Below are 17,276 nucleotides of genomic sequence, written 5' to 3' on the forward strand. Positions count from 1 at the left end.
AAAATGACACAGTAAGTAAACAAATAGATAGATGAGTTAAATAGATAATTTTTGGATTCTGGTAAATTTGCATAAGTGGTGCTTGCTGTCCAGGTGACAGCTTAAAGAGATTTGACTGTATATATGTATGATTATTTACATATGTGTATATTAATGAAATGGTCTGTGATAAAAGAATTTGATGATAAAACTATAATGATGAATTGTGATCGTTATTTTATTGATGATGACTAGGAACAAGCAAAGTTATATATTTAGAAATGATGAAAGAAATTGTATGAAATGTACATTTTCATGTTAAAAAAATTATTACTTGTGCTTTTCAAAATTAGGTGAAGCATGTAATTAAAAATGCTTTGTTTAGCATATTTTCATATCTTTAGAAACTACATATTAATGAACATAAATGCAAAATTTTTAGCAAGCCAACATCACAAAAGTATAACCTTAAAACTAAAGAATTAAACTAAAAAGAAAAACAAACTGTTTGTCATGGGTCATATTAGGTATTTCTCAAATTATCCTATGAACAGTAAATAATTTTTATTATAATTAGTAATGCCTATATTTGCAAGTGACAGTAAATTAGCTTTTAAATAATTAAAGATGAAAATTAAATATTAAAATTAAAAATTTGTATAAAAGTTAATGTAAACCTTTTTAATGATTTATTATAATATAACTGTGAATATGTGACTTAATGAGAATCCCAGTTCATCTAGCTATCTAAACAGTCTAGATAACTGGGTTCTGTTTTTGTGGATAATTTCATTTTAGTTTTTCATTTATCATTACTTTTTTTGTCTAAAATAATTTTATAGATTTTTTCCCACATAAAATGCAAAACACTTTTTTAAACAAAATTAAATAATGAAATAATTTTTTTGCTTAGTTAAACACATAACCCATTTCTTTATTAACTAAAGTAAAGCAATCTAAATTTGTTTAAATGCAGATTAATAATAAGCATATAATCTTTTTTTTTTTTTTTTTTTTTTTTTTTTTTTTTTTTTTTTTTTTTTCATTTTTGCTGAACGAAAATTAAACAAAAACATTATTTTTATTTGCTTAAAGCAATGTATCTCACCTATTCCTATTTGGTTCAAATTAAATTTCACTTGTAATTTGTCATGAATTTTTGATTTTCATCAAAAATTTATTACATCAGTAAATTAATGTTAAAAACATCTGAATAAATTAACAAAAATATTTGCTTGTTCTAGTTACTAACACATCACTAACTGTTCTTTCTAAGCTAATGAAACAACCGCATTTTATTTAACTTGGAAAGAAAAAAAAATATTTAGATTGTTGAAGTTCTGCTGAGCAAGACGTTTTTTATACCAACATTATTTTCTTGCAACAAAACCAGCATGTGGACCAATGATTTATTATTACTGATAAGATATGAATGGTTGGATTTAGAAGCAGTGGTTAATTTTTTAGGTAGCTTGATCTTCTTGAATATATATGAAACAATTTCAAGTGGAAAATTAATGTCAGTATTTCTATATGAGAGAGGAGATTATTTCTGTGTAAAGGATTAAAATATGTAAGAAGTTTAGAAAAATAAAATAGTTGTAAAAAATGTAGACTATTAAGATACTTTTTTTAAGCTAATGCTTATTTTCTGTGATGTGAAGTGTTTATAATTTTCTTATTTGAAGAATAGCTCAATAGCAGAAATCTTAGATACCTGTAATGAACCTGATTTATAAATTTTTTTTTAAAAATTTTCTGATTGATCTTACAGACTGCTTCCTATAATCTTATCAGTTATTTATTATATTGGCTAAAACAAGTGGTGTGCTAAACAATGAACTAATATGTAAAATTTTTGTAAGAGATATGATAAAGTCATATGATTCAGATGAGTAAATGTATTTTAAATTGTCAAAAAATTATAAAAACAGAAACTGAAGAGTGGCAGAAGAAAAGAACATGAAAAACATATTAAAAACATTTATGCCAAAAAAAGTATGTAAATGAATAGAAGGCACTGATTATAACCATGTTATTAAAAGTGCTTTATGAAGATCTTTGAATCTACATTCACAACATATGCTAAAATTTCCGGCTTTTCTAAAAGATAATGTTCTAAAGCAGTGTTTCCCAACCTTTTTACTTCCTTGTACGAAGTAAAAAGGAAGTATTGTAATCGCGAAAAGCTTCAGGCAGCATATAACGAAAATATCCAATTTGACCGCTTTCGAATGCAATTTAACAATGTTTTTGCGTGATATCTGTACGTAATAAAAGACTCTTTTCCTCCAAAGAAACTAATAAACTGCTTTAAAATGAATTCTGAAGAGAATTTTTCGTGGCGTCTGTACGAAAGTATGTACGTACGTATCTCGCATAACTCAAAAACGAGTAGCATCAGAACGTTGAAATTTTGTATATAAGACTACTATAACATATAGATGTGCACCTCGTATTTTGGTTTCAATCGGCCGCGCCAAACGTATATAAATATATTTATAAATATATCCATTCTGTTACCCGGCTCAGTGATCTCAGTTTCTTTACTCTTATATGTTTGTAAATTGTACATTTTTTTCTTTAAAAATGATTGAATTATGTTGTTTTTATCTTCCGGTTAAGGGTTTTATGCCTTTAGTAAATCTGTATGCAATATTTTTAGAATTATCAACAATTTAAAAGGTGTTTAAGTGCCGCTAAGCCTATTTTGATGGCGGCCATTGCTTGTTTACATTTGAAACAGCTGAGTAGTGAATTCGTTGCCAATCTAGAGAAACGTACTATAGCTTCGCAACAACGAAGATAAACGCCTTCATTTATTATTGCGATTTAAATCATGCTTAATCCTTTCTGGAATTTTTTCGAGGAAATAAGTGTTTAAGATAAACTTAATGTTTAATAATTAGTAATTTAATTTTTAATAATTAGTAATTTTTATTTTAAATTAAGATATTTTGAGTTTTTGTGTATTTTTGGTTTGTCGCAAAGTGAGAACTGAATTAATTGAATGAGAAATACTCAATCGTCTGCGAAAAACTGGTTCATTTTTGTTTTGTTTGCTTAATTTCTTTTATGCATCGTTCTAGCTTTATTATAGTACTTGAACAGAACATGTGGCAATGATTAGATAATTCTTTAAATGATACAAATTTTGTGCGTTCTGAGTTATAATATGAACGAAATATAATACTGTTAAGTGAACCTAGCGCCAGAGTGTCGCTATGGTAAACAAATAGAGTGAATTTTAAAGAATGCACTTATTCTGTTGTGGTTTATGCGCTGCCGGCGAAGTAGATATAATTAAATCCAATAAGTTTAAACAAAATGCAAGAAAAAATGCGTATAATTTAATATTCCGTACAAGGAAGTCATGTAGTGTACACATCAGATTTTTTTATCGCGAACCAAAATAAAGGTCCGAAAAAATTTGACGAACCCCCTATGTAGTCGTTAATGACAGGTGAAAAAAAAAAAAAAAAAAAAAAAAAAAAAGCAATAAAATTTGATAGAATATATATTTTTCATATTGCAGAATAATTGATTATATTAATCGTGAAACATTTAAATGAAACATTAATATGAATTATGGTCTAAAATGATGGCTATAAAAGTTGAAAACAAGATAAATTTAACAAACTGGTTCTTATGTTTTACATTTTGAAAACTCTAAATGGGATATTTGTTGCTGTTTGATAGAACAAAGCAATTCAAAGTTAGGCTCAATATCTGACAATTTCAGTCTTAGATCAGGTTCTGCATTTAACCTGTTTCTGTATTTATCTTTCAGATAAGTATAGGTTGAAAATCCTTTCTCGCATAGATATGTTGTGCAAAATGATAATAGAACTTCAATGGCTTTTTTTTTTTTTTTTTTTTTTTTTTTTTTGACAGAACAGGGTATTCATTTTGTATTCTGAGCCAGAAGTCAGTTAAAGATTGATCTTTAAAAATTGCTTCTAGAGAACTGTCACAAGATAACTCTATGAGTTTTTCTTTTTCCAGTATATTTAGAGAGGTTTCTAAACTTACATTTCCTTGAAATGGATTACGTATCCAGTTGTTTGAGATGGATATATTGCATCTGTTGGGAAAATAGTCATCTAAAGTTAATCGAAGATAGTTCAGATATTCACATATACCCCTTTTAATGTTTTCGTCAAGTTTAATTGAATTTTCTGATAAAAAAGGGCTGACAAAATCGAAACATCCATAGTCATTCATCTGCAGGCATTGAATCCAAAAATTGATCTTTTTCAATATAGCCTCAATTCTATCATGTACACTGAAAATGGTGACACCCTCGCCTTGTAAAGACGTATTTAATTCATTCAGTTTGCAAAAAATGTCAGCTAAATACGCAAGCTTTTGCAGCCATAGAACATCGGATATACAAGAAGACAAATGAAACGGATGATCAATAAAAAATGCTTGAACTTCAGACTTCAATTCAAACAAACGCTTCAAAACTTTACCACGAGAAAGCCATCTAACTTCTGTGTGAAGTAGTAAAGAAACGTCGAAACTTCCAAAATCCTCACAAAGCGCACGGAATAGACGGCAATTTGTAGCACGCGATTTTATAAAGTTCACAATTTTCACAGCATCACTTAAAATAGTAGATAACTCTGCAGGAATACGCTTACATACTTAAAGCTTGTCTATGAATACAACAATGAGTTCATTGAATTTTCTCGTTGATCTTCTTCACCCGTGCCACAAAACCAGAAAATTTTCCTGTCATTGATTTTGCACCATCTGTACTCACACCCACACAATAAGACCAGCTTATTCCATTCTTTTCAAAATACCCATTGATCATATCGAAAATCGCTTCTCCAGTTGTGTAGGTTTTTCAAAGGTTTTGTAACTAGTACATTTTCTTGAACAATATTCGTAAAAAGATATCTAACATTGACAAGCAAGACTGCGGCATTTGTTACATCCGTCGATTCGTCAAGTTGAATTGCAAAATAATTCAATTTTATTCTTTTTAGATGTTCGTTCTGCACATAATTAGCCAAGTCATTAATTCTACGCGACACCGTGTTGTTTGATAAGGGAACTAGCTCAATTTTCTTTGCTGCCTTTTCCCCAAGCATACATCTGGCGATATCTTTCGCACATGGTCCAATTAAATTTTCTGCTATTGTATGCGCTTGTCCAGATCTTGCAATTCTATAACTTACTCGAAATGATGCTTCAAGGGCCATTTTACTATCTTCGTTTGAAGTCAAGAAAGAAGAAAAGCTACACTTTTTGTTATCTGCTAATTTTCTTTTGAAATATTCAAGAGGTTTATCTTTGTATGTCGGATGTTTTTGTTTCAATATGTCTACGAAGAAGTGATGGTTTTAAACTGCTGTTGGCAAGAACTTCGTTACATATAACACAAAGCGTTTTAGGTTCCGACTCATCCCCAGTAAAATGAAAACCAAATTGTAGATAATCGCTGTCATATTTTCGCTTTTTCCCTTTTCTATCATCATTTCCTTTGTTTTCCGTCTGGTGAAACGGTACCTCACTACAGCTTTCAGTACTATCATCTCGGTTATCATGTCTCGTTTCTAAACGACCCGATCCATAATAAAAATAAGCTATAATTAAATTAATAATTATTAAATCATTTACACAAGAACTTGACAGTCGCAGTATCACTGTCACTCAAGCTTTACAAGTGCTAAGCCTATGTATGAACGTCGACAAACAAAATAGACAGTTAATACAACACTATTGTCTCAGTTCCCGGTTGTGAACAAGTATCTAATTCTAAAATCTATAGTAAGCTGCTTTAATTTGATATTTATTTCCAATTGTATTGTAAAAAAAAAAAAAATTACATAGAAGGGAAAACTGCTGTTATGATTTTAAATATAAAGCAGAACATGATACTAATCACATTGATAAAATGTTTTAAATATACATATATGTTTGTAATAAAAAGAGAATAGTATTTGATTACTTGAATAAGAGAAATAAATTACAATGTATAAAATTGTTGATATAATTTGATATTGATGAAGTAATTTTGAAAAACAAATAAGGGAAAAAGAAATGAAAATATTGAAATTTATTATACATTTCTCAACAAACAGGCAGCAAACAATCTGTTTTACAGTGAGTGGGGTTTTTTTATTTTATTTTATTTTAATGGCGTTTTAAAAAATCTGCCATTACAATATTATTTTCGCGAACCACCGGTTGGGAATCACTGTTCTAAAGGAATATAATCCAAAGAATTGAGTGAAATCAGTCTGAAACCTTTTTCATAATTAGTAATTTAAAATTTGTAAAGTAAATTGGCTCAGTAATTTCCTATGTTTGATAAGAATTTAATGCTGTTAACTTGTTGTAATTAATTTAAAATTACTTTTTCACATAAATTATTGGAAAATGTTGTATTAATTTTTAAATGCAGTAGTTTGTTTTTATGAGCATTTATATTAAATCGTTTAAATTGATGCACATTAGGTACCTATCAATGTTCCCATCTAATAACATTAATGAAAAATTTTTTACTTATGATTTGTATTTTACATAACAACTCATTTGATCCTTGAAAGGAATAGATTTTTAATATAATTTGTTTCATGGGAAATATAATATATTTTTATCTATTGTTAAAAGATATTTTGGAGCACTTTTTAATTTCTTGATGTAATGGTCACAAAATTAGAAGAAATTAAAAATATGTAGAATAATTGCTTTTTAATTAGTTTATGGCACTCTAGATCAGCAGTTCCCAACTTGTGGTATGTGTACCTCTGAGAAGTGTACAAAAAGTAATCAGTAATGAGGGGGAGAGTGTTTTAATAAATGCTGCTAAAAAGGAAAGTATTTAGAAATTAAAATTTGTCATTAAATAAAAGAAATTCACCTGAGAAGATTTCCCTTATGACTATTAATGACCAAAATATGTACGAAAGCAAGGTAATTAGTAGTAACTAGCCCCGCCTACACTTGTCATATTACTCTATTCCTTAGGCATGCCAAGCCCACCAGCAGCCGAGTAGTAAAGTCGTTGAACATTGGTAGTTCGGTCTGGAGTTGAAATCCAGGCAAATGCCATGGCTGCACGGGCATATATGTTGCACATGGTTTTTCCCCACGACCAACATATATGAAAGTCAGTTTTCCTTAGAAAGTCATTCTACCCCTTAGGCAGGTAGCACTCCAGTCTTTGCCATAATCAAATAAACCAACCTTATGCATGCCATATAGTCATTCCTTTTTCCATTCTGTCACCACCTATCATATAAAACAATTAGCAACCAGTTGTATTTTCAGTATTAAATCAATCATCAAATCATTTATGAAGTTCTCTTTCTTTACAACTGTGACATTCAAGTAAATTTTGATGTGAGGTTTTGTTTTAAACTAGCTTTTGTTCCATTAATGTTGTTAAATGTAAAATCATTTTGTATAAAAAAATGGATACATTGTAAAAAAAGATCTTCCCGCAGAAGTGAAATTCTTTTAGATAACTTTCATTTGATTCCTATGCCAAATACTCTCTGAAGATCACCCATTTTAGTTGAGCTTGAAATTTCACAATGATGAATGACTCCAAAGACTTGAATAGCTATCTTATGGTTTTTCAAAAATAAATCGCTTTTAGTTTAGAATTACAGAATATTTCTATATCTTTTTTCAGTGTCTGACATAAATATATGTGATATAAGTATCTGACAAAACTGACTGTTAATATCAAGTATTGAAAAAATATGCAACCAATTGTTTGAGACATATTATAATTTTATGTCAGAAGATGGGTCAATGGAATTCTGTCATTGTTCTGATGAAATGTACACTGCGAAAAAAAGGGGGGACAGTTCTATATCTCCCGTTCTACTGGGCCGATTGACGAAATTCAAATTGCGTTATCCATGTCTCGAAAGCGCGACTTAGGATATATATTAGATTTATATATAGCTTTGTTCTAGCATAGGTATTTTGACACAAAACCGGATTTTTTAAAATAACATACTAATTTTTTTTCCATATTTCGATTCTACGACTCAAATTATGGCTTTATATTAAATTTGTAATTTTTGGTGAGAAATTAAAAAATTTATCTTGGCGCATTTTTTTTTTTTTTTTTTAGTATTTTATTCACTTGGTGAATTTCTTAATTTATAGCACCCTATTTTCCTTTCCTTTTTTTCGTTGTCCACGAGCATAAAAAAAGGTCATTGTTCATACTTTGACATAATTTTAACAAAGTGCGTAAACCACATTTTCGTTATTATCGCTTATAATAAATACGCCAAATTTCAAAACTCGCCAAGATGTAAATTCACGTATATCTTAGGAAATTTTGCATAAAAAACTCTGATTTTTTTGCAGTTATGCTTAGAAATAATCTACTTTAAGATAAAGGCAAAACTTTTATGGGTTAAAATTCAAAATGTGTTCGAAAAATTTATAAAAGTTAATTAAAAATACAAATTTTAAAAAAAATGATAAAAAGTGGACAAATTTTATTTAGAATAAAACTAAATTCCGAAATATAAAAGGAAGAATCAAATAAGTTTAAGGAAGAAATAGTTATTAATAAGTATATATTAAGTATATATCGAATTCAATTAACATTGAGAAGCTAAAATTTTGAGAACTAATTTTTTAAAAACTACTCGTGCGATTTTCACAAAACTTGACAGTTTGGCATAATTTGCGTCGTAGGATTGGAATATAGAAAAACATTAGCATGTCATTTTAAAAAAAGTACGATTTTGTGTCAGAATACCTATATTAAAATAGCGTTATATATAAATCTAATACATATGCTAAGTTAAGCTTTCGAGACATGGAAAACGCAAGTTGAATTTCATCAATCGGTCCAGTAGAACGGGAGATATAGTATTGCCCCCCCCCCTTTGTTTTCGCAGTTTACAGCTTTAAAGAGCTGCCGAATCTGTGGAACATCAAACACATCGGTAAACCTTTTATAAATTCCTTCATGAGATCCAGTTTTATATGTAGAGGTGGAAAATGTAAATTGAATTTTATTATTGTGATTCCTGAAGCATATTCAACATTTTCGTGATGTAATTTTGAATTTAATATTTTGTTTTTTGCGAGTGACCTGATGTAAATGGATTAATTTCTGAGTAAAGCTATAAGAAACAACACACATATGTCAGTTTTTAACGAAAGTTTCCCGCCAATGCAAATATCGTCTGTGCAAATAGTTAGTTCACTTTGGCGTGCTAAATCATATTTTATCAAATGATTGTTAGCATTTGAAAGAAAAAGACTTGCTTAAGAACAATGCGTTGTGAAATATGTAAAAAAGTATCCTAAGTACAAGGTGTCTAAATTGGAACTATCACGCTACCAGATTAGAACCATCATTTACTTCCAGTTTTGTTGCAAAACGTCAGCTAAAAAATGTGTCCAAATCATGTGTATAGCTTTAGGTACTAATGTTGTATCATATGACACTGTGAAGGTTTGGTACCGAAAGTTCAAAAACAAGGACTATGACATTCAAGAAACGAACGCTTTGGTAAACCTACTGGTGTCGATGAAGCCCACCAGCGAGAACTTGTGGAAGAAGATCAGTATGCAACCACTCGAGAGCTTGCTAAGTAGTTAGACGTTTGTGCTATGTCTATTAGGCGCGCTATTTATCACATAAACTTGACGCACAAATTCATGGTGCAACATGAGCTGACTCAAGCAGATAAGAGCAGGCCTGTTCGAGCCTTCACTAATCTGCTCGAATATCAACGTAGGGACAAAATTCTGGGTGCGGATCATCATTTGTGATGAAAAGTGGATTTACTTCAACAACACAGGCCAGAAAGGTGGTTGGTCTATGCCTGGTGAACCCGTCGGCAGCGTCGCAAAGCGCAGTATGACTAACAAAAAGATCATGTTTTGTATCTAGTGGGTTTGCCGTGGTATTATCCGCAAAGAGTACCTGGGAAAAGGTAAAACCCTCGACAGTAAGGTGTACAGTGAGATGCTTATCCGTGTTGACGCTACTATCAAGGAAAAACTTCGAAGTGAGTTCCGGCGCAAAAAGGTAATGTTCCATGAAGATAATGCAAGACCACATGTGTCTGCATTCACCAGCTGGACTCTGTAAGGATTCGAATGGGATCTTTTGCTACTCCCACCATATAGCGCCGACGTCGCTTCTACGAACATTTACCTTTTTTCACACCTGCAGCTACATCTTGCTGGTGCTATCTTTCATTCTGCACAGGACTTCTGAAAAGAGGTTGATTTGTCTTTGGACTAGCAGCCACGAAATTTCTGGGCCGAAGGCTTTTATAAACTACCAAAACTTTGGCAGAAAATAATAGATTTGGGTGGTGATACTATCAGCACTAAAATACTGCTTTCTTCCCCCCTCCCCGAAAAATTTTTCTTTGGTTTCGTGAAGCAAAGATTGTATTGTATTATTGAGTGATAGGCGAATTCCTCAAAAACAATAGTAGTAAAACGTAAGAGCGTAAAACACAATTATGCACCTTAATACTGGGTGTTTTTTTTTTTTTTTTTTTTTTTTTTTTTTTTTTTTTTTTTTAACAAATTTTATTTTAAAACCAGTTTTTTCCAGTTCTGTGGTCATAACAAAGTGATTTGTAGCCAGCCTGTGTTGGGCTCTCAGAGAAAGAAATGAAATTCACTGTCCTGTTTAGAATATTGCTAAGACCTAAATAAGCGAGATGACATTAAAACAAAATCAGTTTTCTAAATAACCGCAAAAGAATTTTAACATTGGAAGACTGGGATCTTGTTAATAATCAGAATCTCATAAAGTTAAATAAGTCAATCAAACAGAATGGAAAATTAACTGAAAAGTATGAACAATTCACAACACAGAAATTAGCGTTCTAAATTTGAAGAACGAGCGTTTAAAATGAGCTGTGTGTGAAAGATAGCTATAATTTCGAACAGACAATGTTACTGTTGTATGCATTTCACGCTGAACATTAAAAAATTTAATCATACTTACTCTTTTAAAATAATAGATATTTAACATAATTTTTTTAATGCGCGTTTATTATTTATAATCATTTCTTTATCTGCATGCTAACTCAGAGAATTCTTATGCTGCTTCTAAGATAACTATAATGACAGCTATTTAAAAGTAATCAAAATCAACCTTAGATTACATAGTTTTAAACATATGTGACATATTCAAAATTTCTGCTAATCTAAGGTTTTCCCCCCCCTTAATTGTGAATTTTATATTGTCATATTTCTTTTCCGATTCTGATTCTATATAAGAAAACGTATTTTTTAAATAATTTTGTAACTTAATCTATATTACATTTAAATAAATATATGTAAGGTTGTTATCTTAATTTTGACAAAACAGTTTTACTCACAGTACCTCAAACAATTATTTAATTTTTCAAAAGTGAGAGTTAAGGAAGCAGGTCTTTTTATGCCAGTCTACTTCTTTGTAAAAATATGCTTTAGATGTTTTTCCAAATTCTCCGATCTGTGCTGTTTTTTTCTAAATTTCGCTATTTGAGATTGTAATTTCTGAAGTTCTGATAAAAATTTCTTTCTAGATGTCTTCCACTTCTTTGTCACTGAGCAAACATAATAATATTTTTCTTTTCTCTATTTTTCAATATTTTAATACAATTTTCTAAGGATATTATTATGTTCATCAAATTATCAATGCATTCTTGTTTATCTTTACACTTAGAGCATTCAGAAATTCACACTGTCTTTTATGAGTTTTATTTCAAAATCATTCACATTTGAGTTATTATTGTCATCATAAATTTCGTTTTCGGCCTCAAAATGAATTTTCTTTGGCCTTAATTCGTTTAGTCTTTCAAAAGCACTCTGCATTAGTTTTTTCTTTTCAAATGTCTCCGATTTCTTGGTGTTATTTCGTTTACTGCACACGGTAAATTTACTTTCGGCACAGCATTGCATTTCAACAGTTTCTTTTGTAGGTATCCAAATAAACGATTTTTCATATCATCTTCATAAAACCTGCAAAGAATCGCTGCGAATTCTTCCGTTCTTCACATTGATAGAATCTTGTCTTTGACATTTATGTATCTATTCTTTCGTGAAAAGCAAATTGTCCTTTGGGAAAGCATAAAATACAATACCTCTTTCGTATTTCTATAAGTGTATGCACGTTGCTGCAGCGCAAAAGGCCATATTACATAAACGATACTTTACAATATAAGAATTGACTGACTAAACCTATATATAGAGAGAGAAATTATTTTTAATATTTACATTTTTAGAAAACAAATATATATGATTAAAATTAATTTGGGATATGCGATTCTATTTATCCCTGTGTTTAACCAATTGATAATAGCAATGCAGTTTTAAAACTGTCAAAACTAAAATACATAGTTAAAATAACTAAGAATCGAGTTACAGTCCTAACGTACAGACAGAACCAATGAAGACTGAATTTGTGATACGTCAGAGGTCATGTGAACATACGAAACTGTGATGTTATCAAAATCACGTGATCTCTGACATCATGCGCTGCTTTATAATTCTTCACTTTCTACTTTAATTGAAATATTTCTGGCAACACTGCACTGGTATCAAATGCAAAATTAGAAGTATGAAATTAAATCACTGACCACTTCTCAGGGATCCCGCATTAATTTCTATTCAATCATGGTATTATTGATCAATGGCCGTTTTAAATTAGTTTAATACGTTGAAAAATTTAAAAAAAAATGATTTCTTTTTATTTGCTTTATTAATATAATTTTATTTTTGTTGCTATTTTATTGAAACTTTTATAAGCTAAAAGTATTTTAGATTATCCTATAAAGTATACTTTAATTGTAGTTCCATTGTAATAATTTTTAGCAGGAGTTTGCTAAGTTATCTTTTTAGTTTCTCATTTCGACAGTAGATGGCAGCACCAGTTAATGAAAAGGTTTTTGTTAGTAGATCAAGCATGGCCAAATTCCGGCTCTTTGACACCTAACTACAGTACTTTGGCTTCTTAACTGTGATTTGCTTGCAACACACAGTTTAGTTTGCGAATATAATTTCATTTTTAAATAGACACCAAATAATGACATGCTTTTTATTAATCATTAAATTAGTTTCTTAAATTATATTATATACGGAGTAATTTAATCGATTTCAAATTGTCCGCCGCACCCTTTTGCAGAACAACAAATAAAATTGCAAATAATTCCATTTATGCTTATTACTCTCATGATAATACAGTGGCTTGCTTCATTACAACAGTCGTAATCCAATGTCTTGGAAGACTACTTGTAGGGTACTACTTTTATCCAGTTCTTGAATAGCTTGGGTAACTGCTGAGGAAATCACTTTCAAAGAGAAAATTTGCTGTCTACGCAGAGGCTCCTTCAGTTTGGCGAACAGTTTGAAATCTGGGAATTTTAAACCTTCCCGCTCGTACTTAGTTAAGAGCCCTATTACGAATTTCTCGTGTGCACGTGATCTTCAAAATATAATTTCCCATCCCTAAGCAAGTCAGATCATTTTTACGCAATTTTCTTCATAATTTTCGCAATATTTTACTGTAATATGCTGCAGTTCCACACGAAACTCTGTCTTTCGTAATAATTCCATGGTGATCTCAGACAGAAATTCTCATTTATGTCTATAATAGTTTAGCATGTTGAACATTTTGCAGTTGCGAGGAAGATGGATGTCTTGGACTGATAACGATTCCAATTCAGGTCAACACTTTTAATTCACATTTTGTCAATACTTTCTTTTCGAGATAGAAATCTTTTTCCTTCATTATCAGATCTTTATTTCGATAGCATTGCATCAAGCAATGAGGGGTATCAGGACATGAACTCCTCTGTTCCGTAAGGCTTCTGTCCAAATACGGCACATTCATGCTGGTGGAATACCCTTGTGATATTTTCTCCAATACCGTTTGACGAATTCTGTCTTTCTAGCAACTTTACAAATATAGCACTAGGTTACACTCAGTGCGTCTAAAAATTTTTGCTCATTAATGCCTCCGTCCTGTGCAACTGAGCCGTTTGCTCCGACTTTGTTGCTGGCACTATTTTTCTTTAATATACTGATATTTTTGGTTTTCCTAACCATCATGCATCTTGAATGCACAATATATCTTTCTCAAAAGCTTAGTAGCCCAACTACGATCTACTGTCAGGTTCATATATATTTCACATAATATACTGCGAATTTCTGGCCCGTCATCTTTCAACTTTGAAATGGGCTTAAAAACATTGTGAAAATAAACATCAAACGAACTTTTGTCAGTTTTAGACAATTCAATTTAAATGAAGTAAAGTAGCAGACGATAACATGGCGATGGTAAAAATTTACTCTTACAAATATTTTTTTAAAAAAAAGGGGAAAAAAAGAAATTAAAAAAAAAGTTAAAAATTTGAATAATATCTATAATTAAAAAATAGCTTTTCACAGAGTTTTAATAAATATTTATTGCGCATCATTGAGCGAAAAATTCCACATAATTAATTCTCGGTAAAAATTTATTTGAAATTGAAGGTTAAAAATAGTTGTGGCAATTCACTAAATCAAAATTCGTAAAGCATATTTGGCGTTATTTATCGCTCAAGAAAAAGCTGCCAAATTTCAAAACACGAAAATATGTAAATTCGTGTATATTTTAGAAATTTTGTATAAAACCCCTAATTTTTTTCAGATATGCTTAGAACTACACATACTTTAAGATAATAGTAAACATTTTGTAGGTTTTCAAAATTTTTTTCGAAAAATTTATAAAAAATTATTTAAAAAATAAATCATAAAAAACGGGTGAATTTTATTTGGAATGAACCTAAATTTCTAAATGTGAAAGGAAGAATCAAAAAAGTTTAATAAAAAAAAGAGATATTAATAAATATATGCCAAATTCAATTAACACTGAGGAGCTAAAATTTTGAGAGTTGATTTTTTTAAAAACTACTCGTGAGATTTTTGCAAAACTTGGCAGTCTGGCATAATTTGAGTCATAGAATCGAAATATGGAAGAAACTGGTATGTTATTTCAGAAAAAGTCTGATTTTATGTCAAAATACCTTAGTTAGAATAATGCTATATATAAATCTAATATATATCCTAAGTCGCGCTTTCGAGACATGAAAAAACGCAATTTCAATTTTGTCAATCGGCCCAGTAGAATGGGGGATAAAGAGCTCTCACCCCCTTTTTAGTCTAAAGGGGCTTTGTCCCTGTAGGACTATTGTTTTCGTTTCGCGATTTTGTGTTGAATCACTATAAATGCCCTTTTCACTTTTCAAACTGTCGCCACCAAATGTTAGAGTCCTGCATTATATTTGAAGAAATTAATGAAAAATCTGCATAAATGTATGTATATTTCTCGCATTACGATAAAACAACGGTACATAGAGCAATCGAATTTTGAATGACGTAATCCTCCTACGAATATGGGCATGAGGAAGACCAAATTTGAAATTTTGAATTAATTTTATTATCAATTTCATATTTTGTAAAACTTTAACGAATTTTTGATTAACAAACTCAACGATTTCAAAGGGAGCAAAGCTTTCACTTTGCAACATTTGTCAAGCGCTAGTTCTAGAATTGCTTCGTTCTTTTCATCCGTCAGTTTCTGAGGCTTGTTCATATCTACGGATTTAAATTTTGCCAGGAAAGAAACTTGTATGTTAAATTAAAAAAAAAAAAAAAAAAGTCTTCGAAGTTAAATTCTATTAAGCCACCATAGTTTACGCGATTTCGTAAAGTCCCCTCTTTTTTAAAAACGAGGTTAAATCTGAGTTTCTTCTGTAAGCAGCATCAAATTAATTTTCTGATCCATTTTCATTCCTTTTCTAATTTTTGAGATTTCTACAACACTGAAAAATCAACGCTTTCTGCAAATAATTTCATTTATTAAAAAAACAAAAAAATAAGCAGACACTGCAATCATCCCAAAATTAAGACATTATGCTAAACTGTGTTACAATGAGATACTTCACTGAATGAATAAGTAATTGTTTTGCATTTGACTCACTAGATAGCACAACAAATAATTTAAATACTGCCATTTATCTTAGTGAAAAGACAAAGAAAAAAGATCTTTGTCATACAATGGAGAATAAAATTTAATATTGTGCTAATTTTATTTTAATTAATGCTATTAAATTATATGTTAATCTATCTTAATTTTATTTTAATTTTTTGAACTTTGTTGTAGATGTATGAAGAATTTTAGGGACATTTATACGGTTTGGTACAGTGGCATAGCTAGGGTGGGGCAAGGGGGGACATCTGTCCCCGGGCGCAGCATTCAGGGGGCGCCAAATTGATGTTACGAAATTTTAGAATGAAACTTTTCGTTCTTGGCACAGAGAAAGGGGCGCAAAATCTTCAGTTGTCCCCGGGCGCTGAAAACCCTATAGCTACGCCTTTGGTTTGGTATTAATAATAAATAAATATGAATACTGAGCCAGAACTATTTTGATTACAGTGGATACCGCTTAATAAAATCACTGCTTTATGAAATCAACCGCTTTTCAAAACCCAAGGAACGAATTCAAATGAATACAACATTACCCGCTTAATAAAATCAACGCTACCGCTTATAAAAATCAAATCGCTTTTAAAATTATAAAGTCAAATTCCAGAGTTCGTGTTTCATGTTTGGTGATTTTGTTCAAAATCGATTCAATTTTGCAAGTGGAATTGAAAACGCTAGAATTTTCTTATTTGGAATTGTCAAAAAACCCATAAGTCTGTGTTTCAAAATCAGTGACTTAGCCTAATTGAGGCCCGGGGCAAAATCTTCTTTGTCCCCCTCTGCCTCACTAGTTCAGTAATGAAGAGCCTAACTAAATGAAGGTATTTAAATTTTTCACTTTATAAGGTATTTCTCCCTCTTTCTTAGCGTGCCTTCGCGGTGTGGTGGTCTGCACGCTGGGCGCATATCCAGAGGTCCGTGTTTCTTTTCCCAGTGAAGGCATTTCTCATTTATCATCTTTCTTGCTTCAAAATTACCTAATATCTCTACGATGGCGCCCAAACCAAAAGGGTTGTGGATGATGAATCTCCACACCCAGGATTTGGCGATTGGGTGCCCTAAAAAAAACCCAGTAGCCCTTTGAAAGGGGGAGTATATAAGGTATTTCACCCTCCTTCTTGGCATGCCTTCGTGGTATGGTGGTCTGCAAGCTGGGCGCTGATCCAGAGGTCCGCGGTTCGACTCCGGGCGAAGGCGGTTGGTCTCTACAACCTCATTATAGATATATAGTAAGAAAATTAACTAGAACCTAAGATAGCTATAAAGTCCTCCCCCCTCCAGTGGTCAGACGAAATATCGTTCTTTCCATTTTATTGATTTT

This window comes from Stegodyphus dumicola, chromosome 8 (genome assembly GCF_044657685.1).
Source record: "Stegodyphus dumicola isolate Sdum_Otavi_A_Nest chromosome 8, ASM4465768v1".
Taxonomy (NCBI): Eukaryota; Metazoa; Arthropoda; class Arachnida; order Araneae; family Eresidae; genus Stegodyphus; species Stegodyphus dumicola.